The sequence below is a fragment of the Sturnira hondurensis genome, unplaced genomic scaffold (assembly GCF_014824575.4).
Source record: "Sturnira hondurensis isolate 20B ecotype Veracruz unplaced genomic scaffold, ASM1482457v3 Scaffold0019835, whole genome shotgun sequence".
Lineage (NCBI taxonomy): Eukaryota > Metazoa > Chordata > Mammalia > Chiroptera > Phyllostomidae > Sturnira > Sturnira hondurensis.
This window is the reverse complement of record NW_028092466.1, coordinates 4,240,321-4,253,978: the sequence shown is the minus strand read 5'-3', so window position 1 is coordinate 4,253,978 and position 13,658 is coordinate 4,240,321. Positions and strand designations below refer to the sequence as shown.

The window sequence follows — 13,658 nt, the reverse complement described above, 5'->3', positions numbered from 1 at the left end:
CAGTTAGTAGGCGTTCAGAATATGTGAAGTGGAAACTGTACATCTGTAGAAGCAGCATGTATGGGGTGGTCAAATGTAGGTTATGTTTGTGAGTATGCAAGTTTACTCTTATATTATTACTGATGAATTATTGTATCATTTTCCCACATGAACACCTGTAAACCCACTTTTGCTCCACCCTGTATATGTTTACAAAAGGGAGTAATATCGGATTGGGCGAACTAGGGAGTGAAAGCAAAAGGAATGAATTCCTATGATCTGTGCCACAGAAGTGGGAATCTTCTTGTCAAAGTTCAGTGGTGACCAGAGTGTCCATGTCAATCTTGCATCTGCTGAAGTGACTCAGCTGAAAGGCTGAATTTTAAAAAGGTCCTAAAACCAAGGAAAGTAATTTGCAAAGAATGTTGAGGAAATTATCTTGCTTTGTTAAGTTTGGATGCATTCTTATTTTTCTTCAGGTAAATTCCCGAGAGAGACTGGATTACAGGGGTTGCACATTTTCAAGTTTTTGTTCACACAGCTAAATTGTCCATCAGGAAAACTCACACGTAGTGACACCCCCTTGTCACCATTCCAGAGGAGTGCTGTTTCTTTGTGCTTGTGTCTGCACTTTGTAGTCTAAATATTTTAAAATCCCATACACTTGGGCTCTGGCTGGTGTGGCTCAGTGCATTGAGTGCCGGCCTGCGAACAGAAAGGTCACTGGTCCAGTTCCCAGTCAGGGCACGTGCCTGGGTTGGGGGCCTGTGGGAGGCTACGGATTGATGTTTCTCTCTCTCTTTCTCCCTCCCTTTTCCTCTCTCTAAAAGTAAATAAATGAAGTCTTTTGCAAAATAAAATTAAATCTCATATGTTTGTTTGATGAAATATGGAATCTCTTCTTTGTTGTCTTACTTAGAATGTTTTTGATTAGAGCAATGTGGACTATGATGTGATCATTAGCCACTTGCACTAAAAATTTTTTTTAATATTGATTTTAGAGAGGGAGGAGGGGCGAGAAACTCTGACTTGTTCCATTTATTTATGCATCTGTTGGTTGATTGTTGTACGTGCCCTGGCCCGCAACCTTGGCATATCGGGATGATGCCCTAACCAACTAAGCAACCCAGCCAGGGCAGCCACCTGTATTTTCACAATTGTGTTAGTTGCGTCTGGTTGTTCATTGTTTTATGGGGGAGTTCTCTAGTAGAGTTCTAAATGATGTTAGTGATTTGATGCAAGAAAGAACATGCAGCAGTAGCAGAGCAATGAAAATATCTCAAACTTAAAAGCACCCAATGTTTTTTATTTACTCAACAACTGTTAAGTGCCTATCACATGCTAGGTGCTGCTCTAAATGTCACCCTAAAAATATAAAGTATTGAAAAGTTCCTGCTAATTTTTTCTCCTCAGTATTTATTGCCCAACGTATTGTTTCTTTATTTTGTTTCCCTTCTATTTTCTTTCTTTTCTGTAAGCTTGTTTCGGTAAAAACTACCTCTGGGGCCTAGGGCAGTGCAAGACACTCAGTTATATCTGCTGAATGGTTGAATATGTGATCTTTCAGTTCCGGTAACTTTGACTCATCGGCTTACCTGCTGATGGGAATTTGCCTGGAATTGCCTGATGCAATCGGCTCAGGTTGGTAAGAGACATTCCATTTCTTTTAAGCCCAGTCATTTCAACTAGAGTGGGTTGGGAGTAGGTAAAACTGGTGCCGCCTTGTCTGTGTAAAAGCTATGTGAGAAGATATGGCTTTTGTCCAGGGGTAGTCACACTGTTTATATAGGTGTGATGCCAACAGCTCTTGGGGTTGCCGGGTGTGAACCAAATTAGCAATCAACAGTGTTGTACCATCCTTTCCTGTGGAGGTAGCTGGCATTCTGGGGTGTGGGCGGTGAGTGTCAAGGGGCTGGGCTAGGGGAAAGCTGAAGTTTAGGGGAGTGGAGGCTCTGAAGCCAGAAAGGCCACCAAGAGGCTGCAGACAGTCCCCGAACAGGAGGAAGCCCACAGTTCAGGTAGGCTGCTGGGGAGAGATGGAGGCAGCTCCGAGAGCTTCATGGGAGCAAGGCAGCGTTTCGTGTTCCATCAATAGGGGAAAAAAAGGCTAAGCAGAGACTCTTGAAACCTCAGTTTACTCCCCTGGGTGAGGGTGAGGTCCCTTTCCTTCCAGGTACCAGCAATCAGGGTAGGACCCTGATGGAAAGGTCTGTTACAGCCTTAACCTAAATTGTCCTCATTTTTCTGTAAAGAGCCACCTTATGGAAAGCTACACCTGGAAATAGGAATGAGTGAAGCACCCTGCTGGCAAGTGGTCCTAGGGCCAGAAGAGGGCTGCATTCTCAGGCATGATGGGAATGGGAAGAACAGTAAGGAGGTTTGGAACCTAAAATACCTAGCAGCAAATCCATCACACCCAACTCTTGTCTTTCTGTTGACTTACAGCCACTGGAGTTTGGACTTTAGGGGACAAACTGTGGTAGAAGGACTGAGGTTGGAAGCCTGAGTTGCTTTAGGTAGTTGGTGGGCATTGTTTGTTCAAGAAGCTACTGAGGAGGCAATAAAGACAACAAATGGAACTTTCTTTTCCCTTTGAGGGGTACAAGGATACCCTAGGTGTGGCAGTTCATGGAGGACTGGGCCAAGAGCCAGGGACCAACCAGAAGTGGGCATTTTCGTATTAAACATGAACTGGTTACAATTCCTTAGCCTTGGAGGGGAAATTGATCATCTGCTTGAAGGCTATGGCATTCACTAAACCACCTAGCGAGTCATTCATCCAACCAGTATTTATTGAATGCCCACTCTGTGCCAGGTACTGTGAGGGAGAGTAAGATACACTTCTCTGTTTAAGGCATCTTTGCATTTTTATATAGCAGCCTTTTACAGGTTAACTTAGGGATATTGTGGGTTCGGTCTCAGACTGTAGTAATAGAGCATGATCTTTTTCTGGTGGAGGGTCTTGCCTTCAATTTGTAAATAATGTGACATCTGTGAAGTGCAATAAAGCAAAGCACAATAAAATGAGGTATACTGACCTGACCAATGTGGCTCAGTGGGTTGGGCATCATCCCCCAAACCAAAAGGTTGCTAGTTCATTTCCTGGTCAGGGTACATGCCTGGGTTGCGGACCAGGTCACTGGTTGGAGGTGTGTGAGAGGCGACTGATGTTTTCTTTTGCATATGATGTTTCTCTTCCTCTCTTTCTCCCTCCCTTCCCTTCTCTCTAAAAATAAATAAAGTCATGTTAAAAAAGAGATTATTTTATTTTATTTTTTTAGAGAGGGGAAGGGAGAGAGAAAGAGAGGGAGAGAAACATCAATGTGTGGTTGCCTCTCACGCACCCCTCACTGGGGACCTGGCCCAAAACCCAGGCATGTGCCCTAGACTGGGAATTGAACCAGGGACCCTTTAATTCTCATGCTGGCACTCAACCACTGAGCCACACCAGCCAGGGCTAAAAATAAATAAAATCTTAAAAAAAAGAAAAGGTATTTAAAAATATGAGGTATACCTGTATTTAAGGGCCTTAAATTTTTTATGGAGAAAAAGAATCCCATAAACATGTAAGATCTATTTTTACTCAGGGAGCAGCGCCTGTACACCTTATTCTCTTGCCCTAGTTTATTTCATTACAGCTCTTGTTATGACCTGACATGTCTATCTGCATATTGTCTATCTTCCCCATTAGCATATATGCTCCATGGGGATGGGTTCGGGTGGGATGTGCCTTTACTGTTGGGCGGTTGAATCCCTCAGGCCTAGAATGGAGCGAGGACTAAACCCGTAACTGGTGAATGAAAGACTCTCCTCTCTCTGTAAACCACTTACACCTCTAGGTCCAAGTGTGTACTTTTGAAATTAAAAAACTATTATTAGTACTCTTTTTTTATCACAAAAGCAAAAGATGTTTTGGGGAGCATAGCTGCTATAAACTGGGTTTAAGATTTCAGCTGGAGAAAAGCCACAATTGCCCAGGACCCAAACCCCAGTTCCTTTGTTACCTGGCCTTACTTTCACACCAGTGAAAGTCTTCTCTCTATTAGGTCATTTTTCTCAGAATTTGGGCACTTCCCAGAAAGTGCTATCATTCTGGCATTTGGATTATAGCCACTGAGTCATTGGTTCAGTCTTTCATTTTTAATGAAACATATTACACAAGTGTTCCCTAAGTCCCTTTTGCTGGGGGGTGTTAAGACCTTCGGCATGTTTCTGTGCTCAATGAGCTTTGGTTCCTTGGGGAGCTCAGACACCTCCATGACCAAAAAAGGCTGTTCGGTGAGTCTCCTGTGAACCATGCGGAGCCCTACCTGAGCTCAGAAGAAGAAGCACTCACTTGGGGGCTTTAGGTATCAGGGAAGGCTTCTTGATGGAGGTAGCGTATGAGTGAAAGGCAGAAAGGCGGGCTGGCCAAACTCAGGGAGCAGCTGTAGTGCACAGGGTGGTGGGAGTCACAAAAAGGCCCAGAGAGGAAGGGTCTGTCTCTTTGGGGCATGCGGCGGAGGCTCTGCTCAGGCCCAGACAGGGGAACCGTAAGCGGACTGTGGAATTGGGTTGGAGTTGCTCTGGGAGGCCCTTGAACGCCAGACTTTGTAGCTTGTACTTTATCACAAAGGCAACAGGAAGCCAAAACAAGTTTTAGAGCCAGTGAAGCTCTGTAGAGTGGGGTTTTAGAAAGATTATTCTGATGGCTCTGTGGACTGTTGAGCTGGAAAAAGGAGAAAATTGAGGAAGAGATGTTTAGAAAGGGAGGGACAAATGAACAGGAAACTTTGGACTGGGGAGTCATAGGGGGAACACACCGGGAAATGGATTTATTTGCTAGAGTTTATGAAGGGAAAGTCTTTCAGGTTTGGTGACCACGTGAGTGGAAATGAAAGCTGAGGAAGGAGATGATTAAGGGTGACTTGATGAAGGCTTCATGCCTTAGGAACTAGAGCAGTGATGACACTTTGGGCAGAAACGTGAAGACTGTGCGGGAAATTTCAGCTGGGGAAAAATGAGAATCTGTGTGGGGGTTTAGACATGAAGAGCCTGAGGTTGTGGTGGGGCATCTGGTGGATGTACCCAGCAAGCCATTAGTAGCCAGTTAGCCATTGGGGTCCCTTGCCCTGCCTGATCTATGCCCCTAATGCTTAGCGGAAAATGCTGCCCCCCCCAAATGTGGAGAGATTAGGCTGAATTAAACTTTTGATTTCAAGGTGTATGCTCATCTGATTCAATAGAGTTACATATGCCCCATTTCCTCAGAGTGTTCATGGCAGGCCTGTGTGCACTGTGTCACTTTTTGAGACTGTGTGATGTGGCAGGAGTCCAGCATCCTCATGAGGTAGTGTGTAGACCTCTCCTAAGGTAGCTGGTCAGCCCCCACCTCTCTCAGTGGTGGAACCTGGCCTGTTTCCCAAGTGTCAGAGTCTGCAACAGGGAAGATGTTGCAATGCTTGTGTGTGCTCTCAGGGATCATGACATTGACCCCCTTGGCTCTATCCAAGAAAGACCTTGTGCTGGGACCCATGCCTCAGCGAATCCCTTCCTGATGGAGAATTATGAAAGCGGAGGGTGGGGCAACCATCACTCACCTTTTCTACCTTCACAGAGCTGATTTTGTGACTTCTGTTCTCCTTAGAGGTCGCCTACCATCTTCACTTACACTTTATTTTCCCCAGACGGGCATATCAGAAGCAGGGAGTGGGGCACAGGCTGCTGAGAAAGCTCAACCAACACAGAGGGAGGAGATTCAAGGCTTTGATGTGTCTGAGAGGTCTGCCAAGCAAAGCCCGTTCAATATGATAGGGCCAACATATCAGTTCTGACAAACACCAGTTCTGGGTCCAGGCTGGTGGGAAATGAGGCTGACTGTTTCTACAGGGCCTGGCCTACCATTAGGTGACTCAGTGTGTTCCCCAGGACTTCAGCCAGAAGGCAGGGACAAGGGTTGCAACCTTTATTTATTTTTTTCCTCTTGGGATTGGCACTAGATCCACAGAAAGACCTCCTTGACCAATTACCTCTCTTCCTGTGACCTCATCAGCCAAAAACTCATCAGCTTCAGTCAGGGAAGCAGAGCTCCTGAGCCTAAAAGAGCTTCCATGGCGTCCTAAGTCACCAGGCTTGGACTAAGAGCTCCTTGGGGTTTAAAACCCCAGCTTCTCAGTTTTTCAACGTAAAATATGAAGGATATAACTTTAGCTTCACAAGCCACTTATGAGATTGAGGGAGATAATGTAGAATGTAAAGCACTTAGCACTATGCTCTAGCCTAGTGGTAGTTATTATTAATAGACCCCCTTCTTGAACAGCAGTGTGGTAGTGATTAGTAGTGTAGTTTCTGGAGTTAGACAGTGCAGACTAGGTGGGTTTGAATTTTGAGTCCTCTTTTTTCTTGTTGAGTGACTTTAGGAAACTTTATTTTGCTGAGACTCAATTTCCTCCTTTATAAAATGGGAATAACAGTACCTATCTCACACGGTCACTGTGAGGATTGAATTACGCAAACCAAACATTTAGCACAATTGCCAGTACATACAAAAGGTACAACAAAAAGGAAAGACTACTACCACTACTACTATTACCATTATTATTGTGATCTTTTCAACCCTGTATCTTTCAGAGTCTAGCTCAAAGTGCCATCCTTCCCACAAACCCCATTAATCACTTTTCTGATCTTCATTGATTTGGATTCCTCTTACAATCCATCTTGTACTGTTTCTGTTTATGACTGTGCCCTCAAAAAATATAACTGAACCTTTCAGGCTCACCTTGCTCCCACCTTGAGGCCTGTCTTCACATCATTATTGGGTCCAAAAAAGCCACATCCAATCCCAAGAGCACTGACATCAGAAAACTGCATTGTGCAATATACAGCAAAAGTTCTCAGAATTGTTTTAAAAACAGCTCTGTTTCTTCCAGTTTCCACTCCCCAAGACATTGCTCATTCCCACCTCTCCCCTTCCTGAGCTACCCAACCCCCACCAGCCCTCTTCTTTCTCCAAGTGTCCTAGGGGGAATATGTATAGAATATAAAATGGATTCCATTTCTTGCGGGACCCAGGGGGATGAACACACACATTTACATAAATAAATATACATTTATTTTATATAAAGTATATAAATGGATATATTTATATTCCCTTTGTGTCCTCTAGGAATCCATTCATTCAACAAATAGTTGAGTGCCCACTTTGCGTCCGCACCAAAGTATTTGTTAGAAGAAAAGTGTAGAGAGGTTCTAGCTGCCATAAAACTTACATTCTACTGAGAAACACTTAAGAAATATGAAATTTCAGCGATAGCAAATGCCCTAAAAACAACACTGGTCTTTGTGATGAAGAGTACTGCATACCCCCGATATTCTACTGGGTGATCGGGGCGGACTCGTAGATGAAATCTGATCCAAGGTTCATTTAATGAACACGGATGATACATAGACGCGAGGGATCTTGTTGGGTGAAAAACTGGAGGCCGGCTCCCACCCACCCTGGCGCCCCTTCTCGATCAGCTGAGCGTCCCGCGGATCTCCGTGGGCCAATTTTCGCACACCCCGGCGCCGAGGGCGCTTGCGCATTGGCTGCCACAGCCTGAGGTCGGCCGCGTGGGGCGCAGCCGACCCCGTGTGACGCCATCCTTCCCACAGCTCCCGCCCCGACGCCCGCAGGCTCCCGCGCATGCTCCGAACCCCGCCCCCTTGCGTCACAGAATGGCCTCGGACACCCGAGCAGTCCCTGACGTGTCGGGAGGAGCCGCGCGCGGAGGTACGCGGAGTGGAGCTCAGGGCTGCGCAGGGGAGCGGAGCTGAGCGCCTGACTGGCCTGGTAAGCCGAGCGGAGCGGAGACGTCGGTCGGGGAGCGGCGAACATGCGCGTTTGACGTCTCGGAGGTGAGCCTGCGGTGCGGGGCCGCTCCGAGGGTGCCTGGCCGAGCGGGCGGCGCGGAGGCCTCTCCCTGGGGAGCCTGCCAGGCCCTGGGGCTGTCTGAGGACCCGTTGGGCCGGACGGAGCAGAGTTCTGGGGCAGCCAGCCCCGGGGCAACTGTTCCACCCTCTCTAACTGCCCTCTGGCCACCCTGGTCCGAGGTGTGGTGTGCTGGAGGCGCCTGCCAGGGAGCGAGCTCGGTGGCCCCCGGAGGCTGTGCCCGCGTTCGGGGGTGGGGTGAGGGTTGGCGTGGACGGAGGCCGGGACGTGGCACCGTGGGCCTGGACGCTGGTGGCGCAAGGAGTGGCTCAGCTGGAGTGGCAGCGTTGTGCCCAACCTTCTCCCCGCCCCTTCCCTCGTTAGTGCCTTCAGCTGCAAGGGTTGTTTGGAGCCTGGTTGAATTTGAGCTCTCTTCGCTTCTCCTGTCCGGGGGCGAGAGCGGAAGCAGCCCACGTTGGGGCTCCGACGGCATTCCCGTGACTGTCCGCCCCGAACGGCCAGTCACCCACCCCTCTTGGAGTTCAGGGAAGTGTCATCAAGCGGGTTTGCCTTGCTTTTGCTCGCCTCCTTTTTGCTGGTAAGCGACAAAGTAAACCTGTAAGTTTTGCGAAGGAAGTGAAGGTCCTTTCACTACAGCGCTTTCACATATATTAGAACACTCTTGGCTATGGCTCTTGACCCTCATCAGCCTGTGGTTGTGCCTGATTGTGTTATCGCTGTTTGACGGATGGGGAAATTGAGCCCGGGTTGGGTGGGAGGCATTAAGTGATTTATACTGTGGATTCTACTAACTTGTGAGTGGGTTTCCTTGGCTCAGAATTAACATCTCTAGGCTCAGAGTTATGGGTTTTGTTTTTTTTTCTGGGCAGGGTGAGGTTTTTATACTCTTCTCAGCTGTAAAGAAAAGCAGTAAATTTGATGTGCCAAAAATACTTGTATACCAGAAGCCAGTAGAAGACTTATTTAAATGTTTTTGAGCAGACTCAGGATAAGAACTGCTACTCAGTTACAAGAAAAATCCTACTCTGAAACGAGTTCACGGGTTGCTAGATAATCATCTTGTCTGATAAATTGTGTTCTTTTTTTTAAATTGAATTTATTTGTGTTATCTTGGTTAATAAAATTATATAGGTTTCAGAAGTACTCTTCTATAGTACGTTATCTGTATATTGTAAGAGACCAGCGCAAGTCATGTCTCTTTCCATCATCATTTATCCCCCTATTATCCTCTTCTACATCAACTCCACCACCACCCCTCTTTCCCTGTTATTCCCCTCCTCCTCTGGGAATCACCATACTGTTGTCTGTTTCTGATAGTTTGTTCTTAACCCACTTAGCAAATAGAGAGGTAATGTCTGCTAAATCGTGAACTTGTTGGTGTAGCATTAAATCATGGGTTGAAGAGAAGGGGAACTGAGTGAGATATTTCTTCTGAATTTTTATTAAAATTATTTGAAACTGGAGATCACAAGGAACAGAGAAAACCTATGGCTAGCCCTGGTTTGGATAGAAGTTGCTAAATCTAATGAAGCTCTTCTTTTTTTGTTCTGTTTTGACTCTTAAGTAATTGGAAGTTAGAGAAGGAACACTTAAAATATGTAGAAACCTCAGTAAAAATTTAGTTCTTGCTTTCGTGACATCTGCAAAACTTACTTTTATTTTCATTTTAAACTGTGCTGAGATAAATTTGGTTACTTAAAGCTTACAAGTGCTTCTAACATAAGTTTCTAAGCACTTCATAAGGTAGAAAAAAGTTTGGTATTACCAAACGGGAGACCATATTTATGACCAACTTTGACAAAGTTAAACATTCTGTACTTTTGCGAGAAATAAAAGAATTTTGGTAGAAAGGCAGGGGCACTGACTTCTTTTCCTGTAGGTCACCAGATAAAAAAATGACAACAGCTCACCCAGCATAGCCATCTGGTGTGAATGAATCAAAATTATATCTATTTTTGTCAGCTCTGCAAAAACTATGTCTTTTGGTGTGCTGTAGAATTTTAGTAATTAGTTTATGTGTGCCATGAGGTGAAAAAGGTTGAAAGTCACTGACCTACAGTGAAGTGCAAAAGAACTTCTCATTAGCACATTCTACAACTATTAATAAGAAGACAATATCATTACCATTGCACAAAGAGGAGTTTGTTTTTTGTTGTTATTAAATATAGCATTTTTGACAAGTTGTTTTATACCCAGATGAGTTGATTTGTCAATTGCCAGATACCTGAAGGATATATACTGTATGATAGTGCCCCATGTAAAAGTTGTTATACTTTAGAGATATATAACTCCATGCATGTGAGACATGGTATTGAGGGAAGATTTGGGTGGTAAGGAACATAATTACCTGCTTTTATTTCAGTTTCAGGAGCTTATAGATGTATTATTAAAACCCCTTTTAGGAGTATAGTTTTCTATTTTGGCTAACTTTCTATAGGCTTAATATCTCTAGTTACGTAGTTTCAAATAACACAGTGAACATATCCTCCCACTGCAACCTGAATCCAACTGAACAGACTGCAGCCCCTGAATAGCCACAGCAGTAGCAAACTTTTGACATTTGTAAAAAACTCAATTTTTGGAAAAGGTGAGTGTGGTGAATAAAATTGGAGTGATAAAGCTGGGTAATACCAGTTAAGGAAGCAATAAATATGAGAATGAGGTGGGACCACAGAGAACTTTTCGTAGGTTTTTCTTTTTTTTTAATTCTCAGTGGAGGACATCCTTATTGATTTTAGGGAGAGAGTAAGGGAAGGAGAGAGACAGAGAGAGAAAGATAAACATTGATGTGATCGGTTGCCTTTAGTACTCACCCAGATCAGGGTCTGAACCTGCAGGCCTGTGTCCTGACCAGAATCAAACCCTCGACCTTTCAGTTTACAGGATGATGCTCTAACCAACTGAGCCACACCAGCCAGGGCTGCTTTGTTTTCAGTCTGGCTTTTGAAGACAGTTCTCAGAAAGGTTTTGGAAATGTTTTCAGTAATGATGGTATCACTGGTATATGCATGTAACTTATGGAAATGATTAATTTTAAGCCATCATTTTTGTATGTTTTAAGTTCTGAAACATATTTTTTCCCCAGTCAGAGGTGTATCCTTTAAACAGACAGTCTGATTAAATTCAGTATTAACTGAAGCTGCTGACAGTACTTTGGTAGAAAAGCTGCCCAAGTTTCAGTTTTGGAAAACAGGTTTCAAGATTTACCAAAGAAACTATATAGACCCCCAACAGTACAAAAATTGATCAATAAAGTTTAAGGATAGAAGGAAAACCAAATATGACAGTACATATGAATTATTTAAAAAATAAGCACTTCAATCCTAGTGGCGAGGCGTCATGAATGGTAACACACACGAAACAAGGCTAATAGCACATAGAACAAACCTAGACGTTTTCCCCAATGACTGTCTAAGCTATAAAATAGCTCAGGATACCGTTAACATGTAGCTTTTCTTCTACTTATCAGTTTATATATATACAATTAGGGTAAATTGTTTCTACTCATTTATTATCATTTCTTCCTTTTTAACTTTTTCCTAATTTTCTTTAGCAACTTTTTCCCTTTGGTTTGACCAGGGACCTAAAGTGCGTATCAACCCTTATTGGAATAGCACTTGGGAAAATCCTAGAAAAGGCAAAGTGTAACTGAAGTGTTCTGATAAAATTAGGCAGCCGTTCTTATTGTGATAATGTCCCCCAGTTACTAACTAGGTTAATGGCTTCTCCTATGGCTAGGTCACATGACCCGGCATAGTAATGGGTGCTCCTTGGTAAGGCACTGCAAAACTGTGCAAACACCCACCATTTAAGCTTTCAATAAATACAACACATTATTTAAAACCATGTCAGTGGCATCAATTAAAAATACTGCATTTTTATTGGCCGCTTGTGCCTCTTGAACTGGCTTGGCTGCACTGTTTATGACACAGAAGACACAATAGTTAATTAGTTGCCACTACGAGTTCCTTAGAATTCAGTACTTCCTGATCTTCAAGCCTCAGCACCTTTTTTTCAGGAATAAAGGGATTCTTTATTAGCGTCACCGCTGCTATGGCATCAACATCCCCAGGGACTGGAGTGATGTAACTGGCTTTTTCGAGACTCCTTCAAAATTCACAGCTCTGACCAAGTCGAGTTCAGTAGTGATGGGATCTTGAATTTTTATTTATTCCCTCTTCCTTGACCATATATTAGTATGCAGTGATCAGATTTGGAATACCTACAGTGGAGATCACAGTATCTATAAGAATTATGTATTTCTTCAGCTGCTTTTGGAGAGTGTATTGTATCGAGATATTGTGACAGTGACATCACCTGTAGGACATTGGTGTACTGCACTTGTATGTAGTAATAGTGCAATGGGCATTCCAACATTTTCTGACCTTCCCGCTACAACCACATTCTTCCCTAGGGTTGGAATGGTAGTTTGCTTAATTATTGCCTTATACCCCATGGAGTAGGTGGTAACATGGAATACTGGGCCAAACACATTAACATCCTTGTCTGGAGAAACAGCATTGCAGATCTTTCACCCAGTATGCTCTGGAAGAGGCAGCTGAACAAGGAGGCCATCTAATTATCATCATTATTGTTTATTGATTAAATCCAACAGTTCTTACTCTGACATTGAAGCTGGTTTCACAGTATTCTCACTGTTGATTTCCACATCTGCAGCAGCCCTGGTTTTGTTGACATAGGAATGAGTGCCTTGCAGGATTCTCACCAGAGAACCACTGTCAGGTGTGGCTGTTGGTTGCCTGATGCTATCCACGCTTTCACCTCCAGCTGCACTTCCTGCTTGATCTACTTGGCAAGTTTCCTTCCTAAAATAACAACAGCTTCATTTAGAACTTCTGAGGGGTGGAAGGGACGATGGTGGAGGTGGCAGTTCAGTGTGGGCTGGAGCAGCCAGGTGGCCAACAGGGACCAAGGGGAGCAGCTTGGCCTGGTGATGCCGGTGCTTGGAGAGCCTGAAGCACATTTGTTTTGTGGTCAGACTTGAAAGGTTCACTACTGAACTAACCGGTTTTATATAATTTAATAAATTTATGCTGCATATATTATCTGCCAAGCTCTGTACTAAGTATTTTACAAATATTAACTCAGTCTTCATAACAAGCCTAGGGAAGGCTTAAATTATTATTATTACTTAAATTATTATCCTCATTTTACAGGTGAGGAAATGGGGCAACTGAGTGGTTAAGTAACTTGCCTGAGGTCAACTAGTGAGTAGAGGAGTCTGACTCAAAGCCAGGCAGCTGGGTTTTGGGGTGTAGGTTCTTAACCATTGTGCTTTGGTGCTCTTACCACTGGTTAAATGTTCCCTGGTTAAATATTTTTAACTGGTTTATTTTGGAAAAGATGATGGTCATTTTAGTAAAAGGTTTCTGGCATGGATTATAATACTGTTTGAGGGGCCAGGAAGCAAGTTGTAAAAGTAGTCTGTTAATTAGAAAAATGACCAACTTTAAGTCTACGTAAGATTTAGCAAGAAAATAGAGAAGCGTATGTGGAAAAAAATCAAAATAATTTTGCTACAATTTGACTGAATTAAGTAGTTAATAGATAAGTAGGATATAAGAAATAGAACTAGGTTCTCAGGAAGTTTCCCATGAAAGGCTATTTAAAACCTGAGTCACCAGGGGATAATGATGGAAAAATTGGTAGTTGTATTAAGAATATGGCCTTATTCAAGAAACAAAAATTAGGGACAAATGGATACTTTATAGTACACCCAGAGGTGTGAACAGTGCGTTTTCTCAGGGAA

General features: G+C 43.8%; 1 protein-coding gene and 1 pseudogene across 4 annotated transcripts in view; one reads left to right on the top strand and one right to left on the bottom strand.

Annotated features, from left to right (window-relative positions):
* The window catches only part of NDEL1 (nudE neurodevelopment protein 1 like 1), a 60,288-nt gene that overhangs the window by 13,222 nt on the left and 33,408 nt on the right, over window positions 1–13,658 (top strand). For 2 of the 4 annotated variants that reach the window (XM_037028098.1, XM_037028100.1), the window contains exon 1: window positions 7,667–7,854. The exons of 1 other annotated variant lie outside the window; for it this stretch is intronic. The gene's annotated coding sequence lies outside the window, so the exon portion shown is untranslated. Of the gene's footprint in view, window positions 1–1,936; window positions 1,998–7,666; window positions 7,855–13,658 lie in introns of those variants that run through there. One more of the 4 variants, XM_037028101.1, reaches the window with a different exon arrangement.
* LOC118974652 (bifunctional methylenetetrahydrofolate dehydrogenase/cyclohydrolase, mitochondrial-like) lies at window positions 11,833–12,871 on the bottom strand (annotated as a pseudogene).